We start from the raw sequence: 10,477 nt of genomic DNA, 5'->3' as shown, positions 1-10,477 counted from the left end.
TTCTGTTGCCACTAATGGAAAGAGGGCTTTCAAGGCACACTGATTAGAATGATGGCTGTAAGATTTCCATTTTCACCCACGGGGAATGGAAACAATTTGCTTCAGCTGCCCATTGGTCAAACTCCCATTTATTTCAGGATGCAATACTATGGATACTTTCTTGGAAATTATTCCTAGTGACATCAACATAACTTAATTCTGAGACTAAATGTAGTTAGTGTTGGACTACCTTACATAGCTGTTATGGGAATGAGTGAGATAAGGAAATGTTATTTTTTACTTGGGAGCCTTAGGGATAAAGGGTATTATGAACCTTTTTTTAAAAAAAAAACCTAGAACTAAAAATGTAGTATGAGGTTTGCAGCACCAGACTATGCATGTCTACTCAGAAGCTAAGTTCAGCTGTGTTAAATTATGCTTACTCCTAGGGAAGTGTGCATAGGGTTGCAGCTTACATATATTTATGGCTAGTGGATGTAATGTTTCGTAACTGTTTTTATTTGCTTTTATTATATTTTAGCTGTTTTTATTATATTTTCTACATTGTCTTGGGACATATAGGGAGGAGAAATGATGATGATACCTCGAGAAAGTGCACTTTCAAAAGACTTCATTCTCAATGTGTCACAATGTCTAACAATGTGGTTTAATACTACATATGTGTTTCTGACATGCTGCAAGTACTAATTGTGGGTGTCAGTTCACTCGTTATAATAGAGGGAGTCAATGGGAAAAGATATTCAGAAGCATTTTTTTAAAGTGAAGGAAGCCCTTATTCTTCAGATGTAAAACTTAAGCAAAAATGCCCCTGAAAAACCAGAAAGCTGCCATATGCTAAATGTCCATTGCCTGGGCTGGAGGATGGGAGTAATACTGGAGCCACAGTTCAGTGTGGAGCACATGCCTTGCACATAGATAGTCCCAGGTTCAATTCCTGGCATGACCTGCTAACCAGGGATGGAGAAGTGGCAGCTCTCTAGATGTTTCTGGGCTACAGTTTCCTTAATCCCTGACCATTGGTCATACTGGCTGGAGCTGATGGGAGTTGGAGTCCAATAACATCTGGAGGGCCACAGGTTCCCCATCCCTAAGTTACAGGTAGCGGAATTAGAGAAGATCCCTGCCCTTGAGAGTTGCTGCCAGAGAAAGGAGACAACACTGGGCCAGATAGAAGAGTAATTGTCTGGCTCAGTACAAGACAGTTTCATGTTGCTGAAGGATGGGCTCTCGGAGAGGATGGAGAAATGTCCGGTCTTCCCAGACTTTTATCGAATCCAAACTAATGTAGGCCTCAGACTCTGTATGACCTGATGTCACTCACAGATGACCTGCTTACTGAGCATTCATCCTGATTTGTTTGCAGGAAAGTTAGATGGCATTGTGTCAAACATCCCACACTTTCTAGTGCATTTTCTTGGTACTTTCCTTATCACAAAAAAGCCGGGTTTCAGGGGAAGCGGGTTTGTTAGGCAAGAATGCACCAAATCAATTTTAACTGCGTGACCTGAATTTGCCAGTATGTGATTAAATCCCACCCCAAAATAGTGACAGTCTGGAAGTGCCCTGAGATCTCTAGCAAATCATGGTTGTTGGGATATAGACAGAATCACACAGCTACTTTGTGCCTGATTCACAGTTTCACAATTCAAAGAGGGTTAACAGCACCCTCTGTTTTCCTGTTCCCAGCAGCTTTTTCTAGCATTACCAAATGGGTCCTACTGTAAGTAAAAGTGCAAGCTGGGGGATTTTGGATAATGGCAGTAGTAATGTCTGTTGACCTTGGAGCCTGGAAATGCACTTCTGAACTTGTATAGTATTGTCTAAACTTCTCCCCTAATAAAGGCAAAAGTAGGAACTGCAATTAACAATGAATCAGAGAGCTTTCTCCTCTTTATAATAATTAGCCTTGATGGTCTCCTATCAAGTGTTTAATTTTCCACATTCAGCTTTAGACAAGGTGATATTTGTTTCACCCTCATGAACATAGATGAAACTTCTGGGTTTCCCTTCTGCCTCACTAAACACCTGGTACTTGTATCCTCCATTTATTACTCATGGCTGATACCTTTCTTTTGCATAACCAACATCAGCTGTGTGTTCAATTTCCTTCCTTCCTTTGCAGTTCTTTTCTTGGACTTTGCTTAGAAATAAACATGTACTCTATACATTTTCTTTTATCTATTAACTCTTAATCAAAAGTTGGAATGTGAGCCTTATTATGGCAAAATTACTCCCAGAATTGAAAAGCGGACTTCATCCACCCACCCTCATAGTTTATTGGTATGTTGAACTACATCCCTCAAATATCCACTACCTGGCCCATCGGCTCTAGACTCTTCATCCTTCCACAATTACCATCCCCCCCTGGCCTCCCATCCTCTCTGTAAATTGTCTTGTCCCATCCTTCAGCCAAACAGTCCTCTGGTGGGAGGAATCCCTCGGCTGCTGGTTTGACCATGGTTTTTTAAGCATTTCTCTAGTAGTAAATTTTTAAGCATTGCAATTGTACAACAGAGCTGAAACATCTTTTCAGATGTCCATCTAATGCAGGAATATGGAACCTGTCACCTTCCAGCTCTTTGTTGGACTCCAGTTCCCATCAGCCCCAGCCATCATGGCCAAGGATGATGGGAGATGTAGTCCAGCACCATCTGAAGGGGTACCAGCTCTCTATCCATGATGTGTAGATTTTCTACCATCAATCCATTCCTGTTTTGATGACCACTTTCGACTATACTGCTTTAGAGTGAAACAGAACCCTGAGCTTGAAAGCAGGAGCACGGACCATTGTCAATTTGCAGAGCAGGACCAGAACACAATGTGGATTGGGGGGTAGAGACTCTGTCCCCTGAATCTTCATGGTACTCTTCTTGACACATGACAGTGTTCAATTTTTGGTCAGCTTACAGTACTGAACCACCATCAGTGTGACCTCCCTTACTCCCTATGCATGATACCATCTTCCTCCCATGATCAAGTGCAGGTTTTTGGTGCTTTTTGATGAGTTGTGCATAATATCATCTAGAATGCTGAACTTGAGAGGTGAATTATAAATTTCATTGTAAAAAATTACTGCTAACATACTTCCTCATATTTAACAAAACCAGAGGAGAATGTGCCTTTCATATCATTATGCATTGATTGCAGAGTTATTTTCTTTGAGATCAGACACTGTCTGTGCATTCGTTTTTTCTTTGGAGTGCTGTCTGTGGCCCTTTGCAGATATTCATGAAGTGTAATGGTGAATATATGGCTCAGGATTGTACCCACTGGCCTTGCCCCATTCTCTAAGTTTGGGATGCCTCCTGAGATATTGTTGGACTACAACCCTCATCATCCCTGACCATTCACCATACTGGCTGGGCCTGACAGGATGGCCACAGATTCCCTATCCCTGCTCTATGTATTCATGGTTCCATCTATACAGGAGCCCGTGCATGTGTACCCAAATGTGGATAGGGCCCCCCACTGCAATCTGAACCATGCCACATTGAGCACAGAGAACCACATGCATTCAGGGCCACAGTTCCCTGTGCAAACAAAATATTGCGCACATGGAGGCCAGGAACCTGCTATTTTCCCACTTCAGTCTTTCCTTTCCCCACTTCATAAATTTCTGCACAGAGTGTGAGTCTGATTTACTTTTGTACAATTCATTCCAGTACTGCATTGCTTTATTGAAAATGGAAATGGCCTGCCTTCAAGTCGATCCTGACTTATGGCAACCCTATGAATAGGGTTTTCATGGTAAGCGGTATTCAGAGGGGGTTTACCATTGCCTTCCTCTGAGGCCGAGAGGCAGTGACTGGCCCAAGGTCATCCAGTGAGCTTCATGGCTGTGTGGGGATTCGAACCCTGGTCTCCCAGGTCATAGTCCAACACTCTAACCACTACACCACACTGGCTCTCGTTTTATTAACTGTGTGAGATTATTTGTTTGTCCCACAGGGAAGTCAAAGGCACTGCATACACAGTACTCTTCCCCTCTCCCTCCCTCACCAATTCTTCATCACAAAAATCCATATTCCACCAACACAATGAATTAAGCAGATATTTGCAAATCTGAACCATTTGTTTTTCCATAATGCTGTTTCCAAGGGCCAGATTTGCTGCATTTCCACCTTTGTGTAGTGAAACTTGAAATATTTGTTTGTTTGTTTATTAGATTTATATCCTGCCCTTCCTCCCAGTAGGAGGAAGCCCTTGTGGTGGTAGTAGTAATAGTACTTTAATTAATTAGTAGCTTTCTACAAAAAATGAGTGACACTCTGAATGAGTGACAAGCAACAACAAAGTTCATGCAAATACAATTAATACAAAAACATTTAAAATAAAAAATGAGTTATCTCTAGGATTGTGTCAACAGAACACTCTTGGTAGTTGTTTGACAGATGATCTCCTGCTTTCTGATATATTTATTTTCTTACCAATATGATTTATGTCTCAATTTCCAAGGAACAAATTCCTTCCTTTTAAGCAAAACATATGACTGGAAGCACAGCTGAAACTAATATCTAGTGGTCTGTGATTGTTTGCTAAAATTTTTCTCCCCACATTGATTTGCAGACCCAAAGGTTAGATCAGACCTTGTGCCATGGGCTCAATTCCACAATTCAATTACTCTGATGTATTTCCTTTGTGTTTAATGAGAATGGAGGGTAGTGCAGTACTTACTAAGGAATGTATGGATAGCAATCTTAACAATGTAGATGTTTTCTATGTAGATAGCAGTATCACCAGTTCAGCCTCCTAAATCAGTATTTTTACTTCTAAGTCATCTAAGACCACTGTTATCTTAATAGAGGCACCCTTACTCTTGACTGAATGGCTTTCAACATATAAATCCAGCTGGTTAAATGACCCAGATGAGATGGTGGCTCCTTAACGTCTGACTTGCACTTGGCAATTATACTCGACACTCCTAATTGGGACATGCTGCTGGGCCGTCAGAGGCAGGAAAGGGTCCATCCTTTGCAACTGTTGGGCAAGAATTTGTGTCTCTAAGAACTGTTTCTATCTACAGGGAAAGGCCATCCTTTTATGTTAGCTTATCTAGTTCCCACAGCATATTGTATTACCTGTTCTATTCAATGCTGTTCTACAGAACTACAGGCCTCTCTTGAAGCAAAACACTGGCAAAGTTTTTTTGTGACCATTACCCATAAACCTTTTGTGCTGTTATATTTACAAAGCATTGGCTTGGGGAGCATCCACGTGATATATTCTGGGGATGAAATGTGCTCACAGTGTATTCAGCAAGTGATTTACATGCACTGGGGCTGTACAATACTCTTTGTGAGGTGTGGCAACTAGAACGGAGCACAATATTCCAAGGGCAGTCGCAACACAGATTTGTAAAATGGTGTTACAATATTGGCGGTTTTATTTTCAATACCGCCCTGATCAACTGCACTATCACGATGGTGAGTAAGATCTTCAAGCTTTACACCAGGCAGACAAGTTACCATGCAGCTGGTATACCCAGCAAACGATGTCCCTAATTACCAAATCACCCACTGCCAGGAGCTCCCCACCCAGTAGCGGGTTGTAGGGCAGTGTTGCTCACCTCCCTTTCCAACGCTGAGCATTGCTGCCGGTTTGGGGGAGGGGCGAGGTGTGGGCAGCTTAGTGTGGTGTGGGCATGACAGTGAGACATATCTGATGCTCCGGCTGCACCTGGACAGCACTGGGCTCCCCACACCTTGCCCCTCCCCCTCTCCTGAACCAGCAGGGATGCTCAGCGTTTGGAAGGCAGGGGAGCAATGCTGTCCTGCCTGTGCCACCCAACCCTTCCTCTACTCACCCTATGCCACCCCCACAGAGAAGTATCCTCAGCATGAGAGGATATCTGTTCATCCCCCCAGGAACTGGTTCCTTCTAAGGGATCATTTCCCTCTTCTTCAGAATGAGGCCTTCCTTCCCCAAGATCCTCCTTCTTCAGTAAAAGCAAAGGAGTTGTCGCCCTGAATTCTTCATCCACCAACTTATTTGGCTCTCCCAATTTCTACAGGTCAGCTACCTTGGCCTCAAAAGCAATTATCTACTAGCATGAGAAGCTGTTATTTATTTGTTTTTTTAAAGTTCAAAGCTCCCTTAGTTGAACATAGGTTTTTTGGATCCCAGCCATTGATTGTATCCTTCACAGATATGAGAGATTACTCAGCTTTTATTAATGACTAAAATATTCCCAAAGGGGGAAAACACTTCTTTTTGGGGGGAAGAGCTGGTTTAAAACTGGCCATTAAGAATAATTGAGACTAGGAGACAGAAGTAATGGGCAATCTAGAGAGTACAGATTTTAAAATACTTTTCATTTAATCATTACGATTTGATGGTTTTACATGGTAACTGCAATTGTTGCATAGAAAACCAATGTGGAGGAATACCTAGGGCAAGGAATGGGGAATCTGTGGCTCTCCAGATGTTGTTAGGCTCTAGCTCCCATCATCCCTGACCGTTGGGCATGCTGGCTAGGGTTAATGGGAGTAGTCCAACAACATATGGGGATCCAAAGGTTGGGAAAGGTTGTTGTAGAGACCTGAGTTCAAATCCCCGCTCAGTTGTGAAACTCATCAGGGACTTTGGGCCAGTCACTGCTGCTCAGCCTAACCTACCTCATAGGGTGGGTTTGAAAATAAAATGGGGGCAACCTATGTACATTACCCATAGCTCATTAGAGGAAGAGTGAGATACAAATGTAATATATGATCTATCCAGTGATATGGTTACAAAATGTAGAAAGAGCCCTGCTAGACAGACATCTAGTCCAGTGTTTTATTTCCCATAGTTGCCAGCCAGATGTTTTTGGGAAGCCTAATTCACGACATGAAAGCAACAGCCCTTCCTTGCCATGTGTCCTCCAGCAACTGTTATTCTGCCTCTGAACTCTGAGGTCCTATTTAGCCCCCATAACTAAATAACCATTGATAGACCTATCTTTTATTAACATGTCTATAATGTCTATGTAGAAGTAAGTCCCACTGAATATGATGGGACTTACTCCCATCACAGGTAAGTGTAAGGAATGCAGCCTACTTCTCTTTTTAACACCGTCCAAGCTCATGGCCATCTCCACACCTGGTGGCAATGGATTCCATCAATGAATTATGTGTCATGAGAAGAAGTACCCCCTTTTGTCTGCCCTGAATCTTTTGCCAGTCAATTTCAGTGGTTGAACTCAGGTTTTAGTGTGATAAGAAGAGGAGAAAAAGTTCAATCCGTGGCTTAAATTTCACTTGGACTCTCGTTCTTTAACTTTCCATGCCTGTTATGTTTTTCTCTTTTTGATCTTGCATGTTACCACTGAGTCCTGTAGGTTAGAAAACATGGAGACAGAAGGGATTTCACAACAAAGGAACTACTGGAAAGAGATTACAGTACATCTGAGGTTAGAATTTGTAATTCAGACATTTTATCAGGAATTCTTGTCTACGGTTTGCAATTAGCCAAGTGGGTATACAGATATAAAAAATACTGAAGGCTTTTTATAGTATTTTTTTTAAAAAAGATGATATAGAAATTGTATACCGTACAGTCTGGATCAATTGTAGTAAAGCTTTTTTTCCTTTTTAGTTGTAAAACTTTGCTAGATTTTTCCAACATTTTAAAAATAGATTAAGGCTGGGAGTAAGAATGGAAAACGAGATATTGTATTTCAAAGTAAACAAGGTTAGAATTGGGCAGTAAAGTTGCTATCCAGAGAACACTCACTTGGCAGTAAATTCCTCAAAATCAATGCGGTCTTCTTTCAAGTAAATATACTTAGGATCAAGGTTAATCAGTTGGATAATATAATATAATTTAGTCTGGCCTTAGGCAACCTGGAAAAGAAATCTGCCTAACTGGAGATTTTGATAAAGTGAGTGTTGTTTGCACAGGAGTAACAGAGGCATTTGGGGGATGGGGTCACACATTGATTTTGGGTAACTGGAAGATAACGGCTCATTTGAAATTAGGATTCATGTTTACAGATGGGCATAATCTGATCTTAACCATGTTTACTTAAAATTGACTCCCACTGATTTCAACAGAATTTACTTGGATGCAAGATTGCATAGTTACTTGGAAGAAAGATTTATTTCTCTGCAACCTAGCTGTAAAAATACAAGGGTAGCCTTGTATATTGTGTATTATATTGGTGTATAAGGGGGGGAAGCCTCCAACGTCCACAGTTGGGTAATTTCTTTATTAGGAGCAGGACTAACCAAAATGTCACAAAAATGTGACAAACTTTTGAGTTTTCCAGAACACTTCATCAGGCAAGACGTTACATAAGCTAGAGGGTTGTTGGATCCAGATGAAAGATCCATTTTGGTGAGATTAATTTCTTACTAAACCTGCATAGAATTTGCCTGGAAAACTTGCTAGAGAAGAGAAGGAAATTGCTTTGCTTCAATTTAAACTCTCCCTCCACATTCTATAGCATTATTTGTTTAATACATAAGATTCCATTATCTGTCTCCTGATTAGACGTGGGTGTGCAGTGAGCGTTGATCACTTTTTGGTCTGCAGTCCTATTCTGCAATCCTATGCAGCAGTGGCTCCCAAAGTTTTCCTCCCATGGACCAACTGAAAGTTGCTGAGAGTCTAAATGGACCTGTTGAAGCAATTATAATGCGCTGCGCTAGATGCTGTATGATTCTGAACTGCATTTTAATTGCCTCTGTTACATTGTATTTTATTGTATTCCATAGAACCTTAACTAGGAGTCAGCTCCCTTGAACACAGGCCTTGTTGTTATGTGCCTCCAAGTCGACTACAATTTATGGCGACCCTATGAATCAGTGACCTCCAGCAGCATCTGTCATGAACCACCCTGTTCAGATCTTGTAAGTTCAGGTCTGTGGCTTCCTCTTTTTCTACTCCCTTCTGTTTTTCCCAGCATTATTGTCTTTTCTAGTGAATCATGCCTTCTCATGATGTGTCCAAAGTATGATAGCCTCAGTTTCACCATGTGCTGCCACTATAAATCTAATAAGGAAGCAGAGCTTAATCCCCTAAACGTGTTTACTCGGAAGCAAGTCCCGTTGAGGACAGTTGGATATTCTCTCTATTCGACATCTTTAGAACTACAGCCGAGGGATTCTTGAGTAAACAATGGATCGGTGCTATGCATTCAGTGCTGCCCCTTTTCGAACTGGATCAAGCACTTATGCTAGGCGTGTGCTGCGGTTTCCAAGGACGGTGGGCCGAGATCAGAAACTCGGCAACAATGCTGCGATCTCCGAGTCCCCTCTCGGTCAACTGGCTGGCAGGCAGAGAGGCGGCCGGGGCGGGAAGAGCTTTTTTTTCAGCGCCGAAGACAGGCCGGTGTGCTGCCGCCGCAGCTGCTACTTTAAGGGACTGAAGCCATCCGTCTGGCAGACGCCTTTGAGCCTCACAAAAGAGCAGGATGTTGTTGATTTGTAACCAAACCACAGAGAGGAAATGATTGTAAATTTCCTCTAAACATCCCCACTGTCTGCCTCCCTCGCTTCCGCCCCCTCCACCCCCGCAGCAAAAGAGCCGCTGCAGTTTCCATAAGGGGTTCTCTCCTGGGTAAATGGCTCTCGGGTTTTTTTAAAAAAGCCTATTTATTTAAACGATTTCCCCTTTCCCTCCGCCTTTTGTCTTTTCAATTTCAGCTGAGTTTACTTAGCACTCTATGCTCCCGCTTGTTTCCCCGGTTGGGAATTAGTTTACGGTTGTTAACACCTACCCTTGCAAATCCAGAACAACCCGTTGGGGGTGTGCTGGGACGAGGAGAAGGGAGGCTGCTGTTGGCTCGTTGGGTAACTTTCTCTCCCCTTAGCGAATGAGTTGCATTATTTACCCGTCCTGTTTGCTCATCCTGAATCCGTTTGTGAGCCGGGAATGCTGCAGGAAGTCGCCGCAGTCCAAAACCAGCCCCTTCCTCTGAGCCCTCCTTGAAAATCGCTCTGACTGCGTAGTTGTTACAGACCGCTCTGCTTTCTAATCGGCGCGCCAGGGTTGCTTGTCAGATGTTCCTATCTTTTTGGGGCTCTGCTCTTATTTTTCCATATCACAGAGCCACAGAAGGCGAAGCTCACGTGCTTTCTCTCTGGCACCCTATCACTACTGCCCCAGAACAATCAGTGACATGGGAAGCAATATAAAAACTGACAAATCACTGGGCCCGGATGGCATCCACCCGAGAGTTCTCAAAGAACTCAAAGGTGAAATTGCTGATCTGCTAACTAAAATATGTAACTTGTCCCTTTGGTCCTCCTCCGTGCCTGAGGACTGGAAAGTGGCAAATGTAACGTCAATCTTCAAAAAGGGATCCAGAGGGGATCCCGGAAATTATAGGCCAGTTAGCTTAACTTCTGTCCCTGGAAAACTGGTAGAAAGTATTATTAAAGCTAGATTAACTAAGCACATAGAAGAACAAGCCTTGCTGAAGCAGAGCCACCATGGCTTCTGCAAGGGAAAGTCCTGTCTCAGTAACCTATTAGAATTCTTTGAGAGTGTCAACAAG

The 10,477-nt window shown here is 42.6% G+C and overlaps 1 long non-coding RNA gene across 1 annotated transcript; it reads right to left on the bottom strand.

Annotated features, from left to right (window-relative positions):
* Positions 1 to 6,294: 6,294 nt before the first annotated feature.
* On the bottom strand, positions 6,295 to 10,068 carry LOC133380206 (uncharacterized). The gene is made up of 2 exons (XR_009761384.1): positions 9,698 to 10,068; positions 6,295 to 7,309 (listed from the first exon to the last, which is right to left on the bottom strand). It is a non-coding gene; the product is annotated as an uncharacterized LOC133380206 (long non-coding RNA).
* Positions 10,069 to 10,477: the final 409 nt, after the last annotated feature.

The sequence above is a fragment of the Rhineura floridana genome, chromosome 3, assembly GCF_030035675.1.
Source record: "Rhineura floridana isolate rRhiFlo1 chromosome 3, rRhiFlo1.hap2, whole genome shotgun sequence".
NCBI classification, from domain to species: Eukaryota; Metazoa; Chordata; class Lepidosauria; order Squamata; family Rhineuridae; genus Rhineura; species Rhineura floridana.
This window is presented reverse-complemented; position numbering and strand designations above follow the sequence as displayed.